General features: G+C 36.9%; 1 protein-coding gene across 5 annotated transcripts in view; it reads left to right on the top strand.

The window, feature by feature from the left end:
* LOC127630248 (glycerophosphodiester phosphodiesterase domain-containing protein 5-like) overlaps positions 1 to 16,790 on the top strand; it is a 73,673-nt gene that overhangs the window by 7,716 nt on the left and 49,167 nt on the right. Inside the window, exon 1 of one of the 5 annotated variants that reach the window (XM_052107730.1) lies at positions 374 to 541. The exons of the other annotated variants lie outside the window; for them this stretch is intronic. The gene's annotated coding sequence lies outside the window, so the exon portion shown is untranslated. Of the gene's footprint in view, positions 1 to 373; positions 542 to 16,790 lie in introns of those variants that run through there. 5 annotated transcript variants of the gene reach the window in all.

Here is a 16,790-nt window from a genome sequence, read left to right as displayed (position 1 = left end):
AAGGCAGCATTTTTCACTTGATGTTTGATGATTCAGATAGGCTAGAGTACTGTGAGTTCACCAGTATCAGCATTGTCTGGGCATGACAGTTCACATGGATGAAGTGTACTTTATACTATGTCAATGTGATTCTTGTCATAGACAGCTTCTAGTATGCTCCACATGCATTGCCCATATATCCCCTGTTGCTCATTGGGACAGATGACACCTGTGCTTAATGTCTCAGAGTTTTCAGGAGGCACTGAAGGAGTTAAGGCTTTGATGACCTTCATTTCAACTAGAACAATGTTCACCCTTTATCCGCATGCCTCGCATGCCTTTGTCAGGCGCTGGTGTTCCAGGGAAATGTATCAGCACCTACTGTATGGTTAAGGTCTGGTCCCACATAACCTTCTTCTCACAAGTTCTCTGGACTTAATCACCTGGGGTTGTTCCAAACGTCTACATTAGATGGTTCTTGTGCTTTCTGCCTTAGTATGCAGGAGGGCAATGGGTTCAGCTGGAAGGAGAACATGCCAAGCTCAGCATCCCTCTGTTTGATGTGAGTAAAGCCATCTGAACACAGTATGTTTATCCTGGTTTGTTGTTCATTTTGAACTCTCCCTCAGGTTTAGGAAAATAATTTTGAAATCTTTTCTTTTTTTCTTTTTTTTTTTTTTACAGCAGGGCTCTCAAAACATATAAGCTTTGCTACTTATTTGGGATTAAATTGAGATGAATTTTGCATTAGAGAATTGCTCTGCTTTAGAAATGAAACAATAAATATTATGATTAAAATGTAATTGTTTTTATCTTTAAATACATTCTGCTATCTCCGATTTATTTGCAGTCAACTTTGTAAACCATTCGACTGATTTCCCGAAAATGTGTAAATAGTGTGCATTCTCAAAATGTTTTATAGAGATTTTTAACCAGCCTGGCACATCATCTTTTGCTCAATGAAATGGTGTGAGTTTGGGGTGGGGCTCTCTGTATACTTTATCTGACCAGTGCAAGACTGCTGCATTGAGTGTTCAGGAAACCTGTTTGAAAACAAATTATATTTACAATTCCGTTTAAAATAACACTTCACTTATAAATAAATAAATAAATAAAATAAAATCCAAATATGATCAGTATTAATTGGCATCCCATCATTAATTTTTTTTTTTTTAACTAAGATGGCCTGCATAACACAAGCAACAAAGCTTGGTGTGGGAGTAAATTCTAACCAAAGATAGTCAATTGCAGGCAGTCAATTAGATGGCTGAGGAATGATTACTTAAAGAGCACCACTCAGTGGTGTTATGTCTTTATCTCCATTACTCTCGTGAATAAATGATTGGGCATTAAATTAGCCACAGTTGATCTTTCTAAAATGCTGTTGTTCCACATTAGCAGTATGATGCATGGGTGAGGTTGGATGCCCTGTTATCTTTAAGCTTCCAACTAATAATTAACTATGTTCTCTGATGTGCATTAATAAGCTAAAGCGCTGCAAAAAATATGTCAGAAAGCGCTTGAGTCTATTTAATCAATTGTTGCATGAAGTCAGTGTCCATCCATGATTCCTTGCAAAAAGTCACATGAAATTTTAACTTCAATCCCACAGAAAATTTTTGGCCAGAATTGAAAAAGGGTGTGAGATCAAGGAGGCCTAAAAACTTTACTTAGTTACACCAGTTATGTCTGGAGGAAGTGGCCAAAATTCCAGCTTCTTATTGTTGAAAGCTTGTGGAAGGCTACCCAAAATATTTGACCCAAGTTAAACAATTTAAAGGCAATGCTACCAAATATTAACAAAGTAAATATGTAAACTTCTGACCCACTGGGAATGTGATGAAAGTAATAAAAGCTGAAATAAATCACTCTCTCTACTATTATTCTGATATTTCACATTCTTAAAATAAAGCAGTGATCCTAACTGACCTAAGACAGAGAATGTTTTTTACGAGTAAATGTCAGGAATTGTGAAAAACTGAGTTTAAATGTATTTGGTTAAAGTGTATGTAAACTTCTGACTTAAACTGTACGTTTGCTTGTGAAAAATATCATATGGGTTGCAGGGCAGTCATGATTTTGGCTTTTGTTCCTCTACTGTCTCACTTCTTTCCCAAATGGCACCACCTGCTGTTTTTAATTACTGTCAGAAAGTAACAAAAAATATCCAGAGTCTGCAGACACAGCCCAGGTCTCATCTTTGGCATTTTAAATCATAGTTTGTGTTAATCCTATGAAAAAGAAGCATCTGTAATGCTATTGCAAGCCTTATAATTACTCTGACGGGCATTCAGTACTGTAAAAGGTAGGTAGTTGGTGTGTGAAAAGCTCTTCATGCCACTTGTCACAGAGCTGTTAAATAATGCCTACAATGTAAAAACTTTTAGTCTTTGAGTCTTTTAGCATTGGCTCCATAGGTAATTTCTGATTTAGCCAATGTTAAAAGACTGTTGCCGCAACAATATTCAATTCACAGAATTTTAATTGTGCCAATTGGAAAAATTTCAATCGAACAAGTCACTATAAAATTTAGTATTAGAGGTCTAAAATGTAACAAATCGGTTCTTGATACTCACCACTTGTTTCATGACGTTTTGGGACCAACGTTCGTTCGTGTCTTCCGATTTCGGCGCTTCGCGACACCAGCTCAGGTCCAACATTCACCTTTCAAGTTTTGAACATACTGTTTCAATGTGTACTGCTCATGTGTAGACTATTTTCCGTTTACTATGATTTGTTCAGCCGTTTAAAAAAAAATCAGTTTGACTTAACATATTGACTGAAGACATTTAAATGTGCTCTGTGAATATAAATTTGTCATTTTAATTGAAAACTTTCAGAAGTTATCACCACAATACTTGTATATGTATTGGGGCAATTATTTGCATGTCTTTTAAGCAAACATTTAATTCTCTAAATTTTTCAAAATCAATTTTTTTTTACAGTGTACTTTTAATTAGGCTGTCTTTTGGGTGGTGAATTATACTTTCTGAAAGTAGTTTTCAGATATATAAATGCACCTTTTTTGCAATTAGCTAGCTAGTAATTGCCTGTAAAGTTTACTTATGAATTTCTGTTAGAGCCAATGTACAATTTTCCTTCCATTGTTTTAATGGCAGTTTCTATTTCCTGACAATGGAAATTAGCATGAACCTGGCAATAAGATGTCATATCGATATCTGGGCTACGACATGATGATGTCTTACAAATCTCCTGATGTCGATTTCGAAACTCAGTGACAGACAATTATCGACAGTATCGATAAATGGCAAAATCATTGCTGTGGGAAGTTGACAGATATATTAAACATTAGCCCAGGGTGTGAATACACGGCAAATGTGACGAGGCTGAATCCAGCTCCTTATTCTCAAGCTCCTCGTCCAAATATGGGTATTTCATGCGTGGGTTATTTGCAACAGTGGTGGGCGACCTGCTCTCAGAGTAACGCATGACAAGACATGCTGTTAAACACAAAGACACACACTTGAAAAACACACTTTATTATATATTTAAAAACGGACAAAAGAAAAGCCACCAATGCCCATGTTTGATGCGCTGTTTTTTCAGAGGTGTGCGGTAGGAGTGTCTTGTGGAACATGTGCATGTAACGTCTTTTCTATTTTAGTCGTCTGAAAACTGTTTGCAAGAATAGTGTCATCTATGAGAATTAATTAAATGACCTCCGAGCATCTCAGGAGGTGTTTGAAGTTTAGTTTGCTTTATTTCCACAGAACACTTCACACTTACATTAATTATGAACGCAACTCTTCAAGTTCAAGAATAAAATAGAATGCAGATGTCTCGACGTTTTTGAAAAAAATACAACTAAAAATGGTGCGCTCATAACACAAGGAACAGTGAGTCTAAACAAAGGTGCCCAGAAAAACTCTTTCTGTATGAAAGGCACCCTGTCCATTTCTTTTTAGGACACTTCAATGGTGGAAAGTCTCACAATTTTTTCTTCCTAAAAGTATTATTCCAAAAAAATGTAACACATCAGTAAAGCATTGTGCGATTAATATCGCAGTTTTTAAATATCCATTTTTTTTTCCCGTACCTAGACAATGTTTCTTCCACAAAGACATCAAGTGAAAAAATTATGTTGCATCTAACAGCATTGTCCAGGGCTGCAGTAGCTTATATAGTAGAGGAAAGGAGCTATATTTAACCCAAGCTATTACAGTCTTAGATCGATCAATCAAGGTCTTCCTTCAGATATTCATGGCTCAGCATTCTGCTGACACTGAGGTTTGTTTTCTTTCTCCATTGAAGATGTCCTTTCCTTGGTCTACAAGAAAATATGAAAATAGTTTGCTTGATCTCTCCACCCAAGACAGAGCTCAGAACACGCATTGAGTGAAAAATTAATATGGAAGCTTATTGGACACCTGACACAGTTAATTCCCATATCTGGTTCAAGAGTGGTTTTGTCATGATCTTGACAGTGACTTGCATATTTGTTCTTATTGGTAATTAATTGATTATTAATAAAATAAATATGGCATTAGCCATATTTGTCCAAAAACCAGTCTTTAATTTATTTACATGGCAGAGACTGTCATGAGGTACTGATAAAAACGCTGCTTAATTTTTTCACAGTTAAAATCCACTGTTTTCAAAAGTTCCTTTATTGTGCAAAGCGGTATAGTAAGTAATTTGGTCAGTGCTTGTTTTTTAAGCTTACATGCTGGTCTTCTCTGTTTTTGTGTATTGAGGATGTTTAGAAGAACTTATTTCAGTGAAATTCCATTGGATTTACTTCTTGAGCTGTGCAATATTATTGACCTTGGCATGTTATGTAACAATTTTCAGAACTGTTTTTTACAGTAAGGCTAAAACTCTGACCACGTTCACTAGTAGGTGGCTTATACATAGATCAAGTCTTGCCTTGGCACCATAGGTTGTGTAAATCAGGGCTCAAAGGCCATTTGGACTGATAAACATTGGATTGAAAAGACTTTGAATGCTCTGTTTAAAATTGTATATTATATATCATTCTTTTATATGCAGTCTTTAAAAAATTATCTGACATAACTGTGGAAAAAAAATAGTCTTACATTAATGATTACATTCTTGTTACGGTATTATTATTTTTTATTTATTTTTTGGCTTGGAAGTAGACTCTAGGCTGTCAAAATAAAATTCTAATATTCTTTGAATTTTAAGATAAAATGCTGAAAATTAGCATTTTGGGTGTGTGCCAAGCACTGACAATGACTTAAATGCATTCTGGCTCTAAAAGGCTAGATGCAGCACAATGAATACGTTTAACAGAACACATGTGTCTCAATATGCATTTTTAAAGGGTAAAGTTCTTTTGAAGTCGACACTGAATCTTAACAACACAGCAATCCTGCACTAGACACTGAATAAACTACGAAACGGTCATAGATGTCCGTCTAGCGCATGTTTACATTGTAAAACTGTGTGGATGGATACAAAAGTGTTTGCTGTGAACAGCCCCTTGGGAGGAGGCCATTGGCAGTTGTGTCTTGCTCTCTTATCAGTGTTTCTCAGAATAAGCAATGTGTTTTAACACTTTGTCAGTAAAGGAGTTCAATTTAGAAATGTGTGTCTTGAGATCCTTGCATTCTGTTACAGTCTGTTGTGCTCTGTCTATTTTAATAGCCCCTGTGCTCAGAGTCTGAGCTGCTTCACAACTGCATTCATCTTCAATACAACTAATATCTGAGGATATTATTACAGTACATACAACTATAATAGAAAATACTGTGGTATATCACAATTTTTATGAAGTTTGATTCTGGGGTAGTAGTGTGGCTGTTCAATTCGAATTTTGGTAATATTTACGGTAACAATGTGAATTTACTTTCTTTTTTGGAATGTGCTATAGTTTAATTTATACTTCTTTTTTATGATCTCCACAAATCGTGTTGGGCCTGCCCATGTGACAATATGACTTATGGCTAGAGATGTCCATTGTTTTCTTGACAGTATAAAGAGTTATGGGGTCCTATCTTATATATCTTTACATATAATTTCACGTGGTGAGATTTTTACTGTCTGCCTGTGTAGATTAAAATCCTCAAGCTTTCTCTATGGGCTCATTTAAAATATCTTGACAAATGAGATATAAATGATGGGGAAAAATTGACTTGGTTTATACATCAAATCACTTTATTGTCACACTACCATGTACACAAGTGCAACAGTGAGTGAAAGTCTTGTGTGCAGTTCCGAGCAACATGGCAGTCATGACAGCGACGAGACATATACCAATTACAATAAACAACATACTTACACAACACAATTTACATATCAAATGTACACGTACTTACACAACACAATAATTCTATTCAGTAAATAATACACACAATATAGAATACACATACAATAAAAAAAAATATATAGATATAGATATATATCTATATATATATATATCAGTAGTTGTATTGAGGAGAATATATTTGACAGTCCAGTGTGAGATATAAGATTAATAATGTGCAGTGCTGATTATTGATCGTGAAATATCAAATGTTCAAATGTCTGATTGCTTGGGGGAAGAAGCTGTCATGTAGTCCGCTGGTGCGGGTCCTGATGGTAGCGGTGAGAGCAGCCCATGACTCAGGTGGCTGGAGTCTCTGATGATCCTCCGAGCTTTTTTCACACACCGCCTGTTATATATGTCCTGGAGGGAGGGAATCTCACCTCCGATGATGTGTCTGGCAGTTCACACCACACTTTGCAGAGCTTTGTGGTTGTGGGTGGTGCTATTGCCGTACCAGGCGATGATGCAGCCAGTCAGGATGCTCTCTACAGTACTGGTGTAGAACCGTGTGAGGATGTGGTGGTTCATTCCTCAGCCATCTTAGGAAGAAGAGGCGCTGGTGAGCCTTCACAACGGCCTCAGTGTGGACGGACCATGTGATGTGGACACTGAGGAACTTGAAACCGCTGACTCTCTCCACTGGTGCTCCATTAATGGTGATGGGGCTGTGTTCTCTGTCTTTCTTCCTGAAGTCCATCACAAGCTCCTTGGTTTTACTGACATTGAGGGAGAGGTTTTGCTCCTGACACCAACGTGTCAGAGTGTGCACCTCCTCTCTGTAGGCCGTTTCATCATTGTCAGTGATCAGACCTACCACCGTTGCATTATCAGCAAACTTAATGATGGCATTGGAGCTATGTGTTGCCACACAGTCATGTGTGTGAAGGGAATACAGGAGTGGGCTGAGAACATAGCCCTGCTGGGCTCCAGTGTTGAGGGTCAGTGATGAGATGTTGCTGCCCATTCTAACTACCTGGTGTCTGCCTGACAGGAAGTCTAGGATCCTGCTGCACATCATCTGTGTCATCTGTGTCCTTGGCTGCCTTAAAATGGTTAGAAAACATTGCATGAATACACAACCGTAATTTTGTGTTATCATACATCACAAGAAGTATTCAATGTGGTGTAACATTGTATCTGTTTTGGTTATGTATTTTGGGGTGGAAATGTCTAGTGTGGCATGCCTGTTTTCTCTCTCTCTCTCTCATCACTACCAGGTGATAGCACTAACGAGGAGTTCTCCTGATTGGGCTGGCTGTTAGCTGCTGGAGGATAAAAGCTGCTGGAAAGCATTATTCCCCGTCTCCCCTCTCCTGGATCAGTTGTGTTGTTTTACTCTCTAGTGAATTTGTTGTGTATCACTTGAGATTGCATTTGTGCCTATTGAGTGAACTGTTGTTAAAAGGTACTGCCCAAATCAAGTGTGCCTTGGACTGATTACTTTGGGAGCATTTGTATGGAGGAGGGTGCCATTTTGTTTAAAATCAGTTTTGTCTTGTTTTTGGGTAGAAAGGGATTTGGAGTATGTTTATTTTCCTTTTGGGGATAAGATAGTTGACTCCCCCTTTAGGAAGTAGTGAATGTTTTGTTTGTTATTTTGGCCTTTACCTCCTCCTGAAGCCTTTTTTGCCTCCTTTCTCATTTAATGTCAAAGAAATTACCTTATTTTGCATTGTTAAAACTTGACTATTGAGTGCTCGGATGGAAGAGGGGAACCACAACCTTATTGCTATGGTTTTCCCAACCTAGACTGGGTCTAATCAAAACAATTGGGGGCTTGTCCGTCTATGGATCATAACAATTGGTAGTGATTAAAGTGAGAGGGAGAGCGAGAGAGAGGAGAAAAAACAGACATGCCACACTAGACATTCCCACCCCAAAATACATTACTAAAACAGATACAATGTTACACCATATTAAATACATGTTTGCATTTTGGACTCTTTGAATTAGCATATTTCCATATCAGCATTTTGCTGCGCTTATGAGCATTCCGAGAAGGCTTTACATCTTTCTTCACCACTGATACATTGGATGAAATGGATCGATGTTGGAAATCAATCATACATGGAACTTTGTCTATTCTGTCACCAAGAATAAGCTTAATTGGACTCAAGCTGGATTTCCTTATACAATATATCACCTTGGCATATTTAAAAAAAAAAAGAAAAAAGCTTCATCCTTGAGGTCAAGGCACACAGCAATACCTGTATGAAAATTATTAGAAGCATTAGTTTTAGTTGTAATTTCTGTTTTTGATACCATTGGACCCATTTTTTTTAACCACCCTTGGTAGATTTGCCAGTGCTTGGATGTATTGTTGCCCCACATAAGTTGATCGACTATGTAGATAGACTATGTAATGTGTTAGTGTGGAAGCGACTTGGGTTTTGTGGTTTAACGATACAAACGATAAAAGCGTTTTTTTTTTGTTTTTTTTTTCCCCCTCTTTTTGGTTTATGGTTTTGGTCTTGTTTTGGTTTCATTTCTGCAGCATCGTGCTAAATTTCCCTGCCTGTACAATCTCATTACTCCACAATCCCACTCCTCATAAATAATATAATAAATAAATATAATTGTGGCCCATTGTTCAGCAGTTTACTGTCACTGTGGACAAAGGGATAGAAATTCTGAGTAGAATTTAATTTATTAGGGATGCAACAACTAATCGATAAAATAGTTTATTATCGATAATGAAATGAGACAACAAATGTATATTCACAAATATATATTGATTATCTGTCGGTGACATCAATTTACAGCCCAGTGAAAACTTGTTTGAAAAATGACGGAGAAAAGTTGAAGCAGGAAAAACATGACCATTGATTCCCATCGCACGAGAGCACTTTATAAACACTTTAATGAAGATCATAATAAGCATACAGTTTAAAGTGGAGCGGTTGCTGCATCAAGTGCGTTGAAAGGGTTTTGTGCTGTTTCATGCGCTTAAGACTTGTTTCTCTCTAGCTCATAACTTGCATTTTACTGCTATTTTCTATTTATTTTTTTTACATATACGTGTTATAAATTCAAAATCAGGCACATATTTCCATTAACACAAGCAAATCTCGGTTCAGCATTACTGAGCATATGAGCGTGCGCATCCACGTCTATCAAACCGATTGCAATGGAGAAAGGGAGCGCAATCATTTTGATTACACACGTGCAACATCATGCTGTGATTTCAGTTTCAATGTGATCAATTATGCAGCTTTCCTGGATGTCACAATGCCTCAGAGGAAGTGTGATGGCTTTTAAAGTGTTTTAGATGATTTCTTCTCATCATGTAAGAGCATGTAATACAATAGCTTATGAATTCTAGGATGAGACTTTTATGTGCAAGAGTGAATCTGATGATTGTACTATATAAAATGTGAATATATAAATCCTGAATATAATATATACTAAAATGCTAAGGATCCTGCTATTTGAGTCCTGATAATGCCAAATCTAATGTCTAATTTCACCAGTAAATTTATACTATTGCAAACATTATTTTGCCTGATAGGATACACTACCATTAAAAGTGTTTATTTGAAAAGAATAGTTTAGAAACATTAAAACTTACAATATGAATTTTAAATAATGTATTTAATCAGTAAAATAATTATAAAACAATTTCTGCTGGGCAGATTTATTAATATTTTGATTCTGGTGTCATTTCGCCATTTAGAGCTGTTGGAAAAAATAGTTTCAGTGATGCATCGCGATTCATAATTCTGAATTGATTCTCAAAAGAAGTTCAGTTTAAATCACGGCAGAACAGTGGTGCATGTCAAAGACATATGTGGAAACAAAGACGTGAGTTAAGTGCACAAACACGACTGTTTGCAGACCAGTTGTATCAAACCCATGACCATTTGTGCCTGAATGAATTTACGATCCCGAAATTCTTTCACAAAACCATGCATAGCAACGGGAGAGTTTATTCATGATAGGAAGCTAACAAACAACATGAAAGACAAGCTCGCACCCATAATTGCACTGATTTGCACGTAACGGGGAAAACAAAGAAGAAAATAATGGCAGCGGTTCGGGAGATGATGGTGATGTTTTAATTAATTATTGTTTTTCTCTCCCCCACCCCCGCTCTCCATTTCATTGGCATTTGTTATTGCCATTCACTCATTTGTCAGGACAGTGCGCACACCTGATGATAAAGGTTTTATTTTCTACTCGCAAAGCAAACAGATAGAACAGTGCATAAGTGACGCTATAACAATGGCGATATTTAAAGCGCTTTACTCTCTGCATGCCCTGAATTTGAAGTGGGGGATTAGGATGTCATCCCTGTAAGTGTTGAGATTGCCTGCAATGACAACAAGCTCAGTCTGATGATGCTGTGACACACCGCCCCAGACCATATCAGACCCTCCACCTCCAAATCAATCCCACTCCAGAGTACAGGCTTCGGTGTAACGCTCATTCCTTTGATGATAAACCTGAGTCCGACCATCACCCCTGGTGAGACAAAACCGTGACTCGTCAGTGAAGAGCACTTTTTGCCAGTCCTGTCTGGTCCAGCGAAGGTGGGTTTGTAAACATAGGTGACATTGTTGCCGGTGATATCTGGTAAGGGGCTGCCTTACAACAGGCCTACAAGCCCTCAGTCCATCCTCTCTCATCCTATTGCAACAGTCTGAGCACTGATTGAGGGACTGTGTGTTCCTGGTGTAACTTGGGCAGTTGTTGTTGCCATCCTGTACCTGTCCCGCAGGTGTGATATTCGGATGTACCGATCCTGTGCAGGTGCTGTTACCAGGGATGTGATTTTTCCGGATTTTCCGACCTGAAAATGTGACCTACGTGAATCATGTAGATCTGTAAAAAAACTGGTGGTGGGGGGGGGGGTTAGAATCGCGAGCTCCAAACCGCGCACAGAAGAGAGGGAGAGCGTGAGAGTCCCGCATGTAAACGCCCCCCGTCTTCCAATCCTAGTGACGACATCCCTGTCAAGAACATCGCCGGATCGGATGATCTGGGTATGTATTATTGCTTGTGTCTATATAACAATTATAACCTATAAGTTATTAATTTGAATTTGTTGTCGATTGATTAGATGAGCGATTTTGATTGATTTTCCACTATGGTAGGATGTTTAAGCTGCATTAACATTACTTGTATTTGCTAGCTATACAATAATAAGATAGCTAAGTTAGCTACTTCTAGCCACCCTTAAAACTTTGCTGTATGAATCGTTGTATGATGTATAAGTCGTTTTCAAGGTTTTGGCAACTTATAAATTAATTTCTTGTGAATGGTTGCGACAGTGTTTTTATGGAAAGGCGTTTCAGACGGCTTGGATCCGCGGGGTCGCTCTGCGCTACCTCATATACCGTAAAACTTAAAAAAAAATAACCCAAATCGTCGAACTGCACCGGCTTGTATTTGAGACAGGCGTCTATATGAGACAGGCCTTTATAATTTAGTGTTGAGATGTTGTTCATTGAGATGTTGTTCCTAGAGTCTCTAATCTCGACGGCCGGCAAGAAAATAGCAAAAGATGCCATCATGGCAGCAGCTGTGAGTGCCAGGCGCAAATTTCAAAAGAAACGTGTAGAGGCTCTAAAAAAGCTTGCTACAGTACAAAGGCTAAAGAGTCAGTCATACAAAAATTGAGGCCTTCTTTTGACATGAAAATTTGTTGAATGTAACTCAAACAATATTTTTTTCAAAATGACAATAGGGCTCCAGACTGCCACTAAATTATTTTTCATTATGTGCTGCTTTTTTCTATTGCATTTTAAAAACAGCATGAAACTGCAGATGCTTCTATAGCAGAATTAAATATATATATATATATATATATATATATATATATATATATATATATATATACACACATGTCTGTGCTGCTATATAATAGGGCTGGCAAATTGAACATGATTATTTCTGCGATTTAATAGTTGACTGTTTAACGCTTTAAAAAACAGACCCCCTTCCTATGATAAAAATTGATATACATTTCCAGGTGTTACACACTTGACTCAACTGCACATCCTAGCACAGAAACTGATTGTGTTGAGCAGTGCATGCATAATAAATAAGCATCACACACGTCCCAGGCATACTGTAATAAACACATGAGTGGATCTAGTATATAGAGAATGGAGACTTCACCCACAAGTGGTGAACCAGGTGTGGGAGAGATACAGGTAAGCTGCCGTACTCTTATCAGGCAATGCAAAATATAATGCTCACTCACTTTCATCTGAACCAGTGTCAAATGTGAAACCGCACAAGAGTCACAGCGTCTGCGTGATAGAGACTAAACAGCAACCTGAGAAAATAATACTTTTAAGATTTTAAGTTTGGTTTGTATCTGGATGTATATTGTCTAATAATGCATTGGAAATGTACTCTTAAGTTTGTCTTGCCAATATTGATCCTTATTATGAAAAAGTCCACCTGCAATACGGCAGAAGATTTTGCCAAACTTTTAATTACAGAATGTCCATTCATATTATGGCTTGTATACATAAAATGTTACAGATATTAATCTTGGGTACAACTATGTCTAATTAACTCTATCAGCAACTCTTTTTTTTACATGTACATATTTCAATTAGAGTCTTGCAAGTTCTTTGAGGCAACATATAAAGTAAACATTTATGAATATATTTTAATGTTTGTTTTAATATACCATGATTCTTTGTGATTAATCATAGAAAACTGTCTGATTAATTAGTTAAACATTTTTTTAAATATTAATTTTTTTCGAGTCACAGCACTAATATAAAAAACTTCAACCAGCCAAATTTTCAATTATCCCTACGACCCTGTCTGTGTTTTATAGGTGTGCTGTGGATGAAGTCAAGTGTGATTTATTTGAGTTTTTTTAAAAGGGCTGGGAGCATTAAGCTCATTAAATCTGTGAGGCCACACCTACTCCTTTGTAAGGGAGTATTTTAGTTTGGGCTTCATGCAAGGTATTTGGCAGTTTTTAGCAAACAGACGGTGACCTGAATATCTTTAGCTGTTAAAGAGAAGGTGGGGGGCTGCTGACACATCATTGAAGCGAATCCAGTCAGGATTCAGAAGAGTCGAACATAAACAACCTGCTAATATATGTCAGGTCACGTTCGAGTGTGTAGCATCAGCTCTACCACCCCAATTAGTATAAGCATTAATATATTCAAAGAGATTGACCAGGGTGGCTTTACCAGTCACTTACTTGCTGTCATTTAGTATTAAAAATAAATAAATAAAAAATAGTTTAGACTAGTTTGAAATACTGCTTAACTGCATTTTAAATGGTTAACTCAAAGAATATTTTGATCTAAACAGGGATTTAGACGTAATGTTTAAGGCCACTTTTACAGTAGAATGCATTGACTTTTGTTTCGTTTACACCTCTCATATATACTAGACCAGCATTTTCCTCCACTGAAAATTAAGACTTTCAAATACATTCTCTATCGCATACTTTGGAAAGCTATGACATTAGTAAACATACTACATTTCCAAAGTGAAACTCCACATCTACACGAATAAATTTGTTTAAAAACGCATCTTTTTCACTACGTTTTGGCCTTCTGTCCACACTGAGATGCCGTTTTTGACAGCAAAAACTGAGCTTTTAAAAAAATGCTCTCCCAAGTGTAAAAATTTGAAGTTTACTCAGAATTTCTTTCCGGCGAAGGAACACAAGGTCAAGTATGTTTCAGTCCATACATGGAACAACAATTTTCTCCAGCCATTAAAAAATAAAACACATTTGTCCTGTAAATTGTTTAGCTTTGGCACTGTATCTTCCCAGTGAATAAAAACAAAATGTGTGCAACCTTTCTCTAGAGCTAAGAGTTGATTTCTCATTTTATGCAATTGTCTCTTCACTTGTCAAGCAGCAATGGTAGTAATTTGTAGTGGCAATTCTGTGGTTACTTTTAAATGTTTCTCCAGATTGACTGTGGCACAATGGCATCTTTAGTAATGGCACAGGGGTTTTTAGTTTGTCAACAAACCATAAATGGTTTAACACGTTTAAGATTTAGGTTTAATAATGGTGGATCATCTCACATACTGTACATTTAATTATTTCCAAAGACCACTATTAATTATTGTTTTTTCCTTTTAGTCAACATTAAATGTTATTCACAACCCATTTTACTTCTGTAATTGGACATATTTTCAAAGTAAAAAAGGATATTCAATGAGAAAAAAGTTTAGGGCAGGACTTCATTTTATCCATCACAAATTAATTGGATGATGAAAAGTGACTGTTAACATATCAGAACGGAGCCAGGTGATTGGTGGGAAGATGTTGGGGGGATGGGGGGGTTGGAATAACATGAAACAATTAATTGTACACCTATTAAGACCAGGAATGTGCATTAAGAAATTCAATTGCCATAATTTTGATTTCATGTTGGTTGCTTCTGCCCTTTTATAATGTAGTCTGAGATACAAATTGCTGAACAGTTTCCTTTAATGGAGGTTGTTTTCACTGTTTTCTGTCAAAAGGAAATGAGGCAGCAGAAAGGAGACTGTTCTTCCTAAATCTTCTTACTCACCCCTCTCAAAAACCTTAAAAATTTGGAGCAAGTGTCAATTTGTTTGCATGAAAGTTTGAACTCTAGAGCTAATTGAGGTGACAAGACTTTGACTTCACTGTAACAATTCTTGTAGGAATTGTTTCCATTAACTTTTGCTCATTTCTGTTTGGCTGTGACTCATGAATTCAGTGTTGTAATGTCACCATTCATTTGTAGGGGTTAGGGTTAGCATAAGTGTCAAAAGGATTACAGGAAAGGTGGGGGGGCGGGTTAAAGGGAAAGTTCACCCAAGCATTCAAATTAATTTTTCAGTTACATAATTTACTGCCTAACATCTCCTTTAGTGTTCCACTGAAGAGAATGTCATACAGGTTTGGAACGCCATAAATGATAACAGAATTTGGGTGAACTGTCGCTTTAATGTGTACTTTTTGTCCCTCTATCAGAAAGATATTTATTCCTTGGTCTTCTTCAAAGCTATTAAAGTCACTTGGTGTAAATTCTATTATATTGACGGTGATTGTTAAAAGTGAATCTATGAAACACTGGTTGCTGTTTAGGTGCTTGGCAAGTTGTACCTTTTTATTTTTCACCTGGTAATTAAGGTAACTGGTGACACTGTAGAATTGCGACATATTAAATGAAAGTACAGAGTGTTGTAGACCTTCACCACTGCCATTTAAAGGCTGCAGTGCACTGCAGTGTGACTTCAGCGTGGTTTTGTGTAATAGCTGTTTTCCCATTCTGAAGGCTGAGTTCAGACAAAAAACAGCTGACAACTGCATTTCATCACCAGTTAATAACAACAGTGACTAATCCTTACCCCTACAATTATTACCTTCTGTGCTATTTACTTTATAAACTCAAGCCATGCAGTGTTTCGATTGTATTATTTTGTTTACAAAGTTGATTATTTTGGATGTGTACTTGGCACTCAAACAAAAAAGTAAAAAAAGCCCAAAAAGTAATTCACTTGTCGACGGAAGAGTGAAATATAAAATATGTTTTGTTGCTTCTAGTCCATGTCTGCTAGCTTAGAAGCCATCTACTGTAAATGCTAGTGTAGTCCTAGAAAGATAAAATTAATTTATAGCACAAATAAGCTTTTTAAAGAGTTCTCTTATGGGAAAATAGATTGATAATCTTGCATGAACAAATACAAATTGCATTTCCACATACATTTTATCCAAAAGGACTTATGAGTAAACTTCACAACCAATTCATCATACAAACAATAAAAAAACTCACTAGAATACGGATGGCCCCTAACACAAAATTATACATGCCACCTACCACTGACAAGTAATAGCAAGTAGCAAAGCATGGTTCATGGCTGTGATGTAATTGTAATAGGTGTGGGTAAAAATATAGATTTTACATTGTATTACGTTCTTCGTTTGAACGATCTCGATATCGATTCTTAAATCCCAATATTGATCTTTAACGCAGAAGAGTTATTAACAACAATAGCTGGGAGAGAATTTCTTTCATATGTAAGCAAATGGGATATTATAACTGAAATACCCAAAAGAAACGATATTGAATCGAGAGCTTGTGAAACAGAATATGGGAAATCTGTACCATTACCCAAACCAAATTGTATACTAAAGACTAGTTGCTATTTAGAAAAAGGCAGAACTCTTTCAATTAGGCTGTTTCTCAACTTTGTTTCAATAAGCAATATGTCAAAATTGGAAAGAACTGCACTTCTCAAGCCATTTCATGGGGTCTTAAAATGGATTGTCTCTGGCCGTACTCTATTCAGATTGTTTGACCCATGTTTTCTCTTCCAGACAAAAGGCATCAAAATGAACAATGTTTGGCCATATCAAGTTCATCCTCATATTATCCCACCAGCTCCAAAGGTTACTGTTCTCGCCTACAGTGTATCTGTGACACACCCAGCAGTAAATACAGGGGGTGCTTAATTATTCAACAGTTCATTTAAATGGATTCAATCCTCAGCATGGGGGTGCAAGAATTATTACTTTATTTTCAATTAACACACAGACAGCTCATTTACTGTA

This window comes from Xyrauchen texanus, chromosome 36 (assembly GCF_025860055.1).
Source record: "Xyrauchen texanus isolate HMW12.3.18 chromosome 36, RBS_HiC_50CHRs, whole genome shotgun sequence".
NCBI classification, from domain to species: Eukaryota; Metazoa; Chordata; class Actinopteri; order Cypriniformes; family Catostomidae; genus Xyrauchen; species Xyrauchen texanus.
Note: the sequence above shows the minus strand (reverse complement) of the source record. Positions and strands in the feature narration are given on the sequence as shown.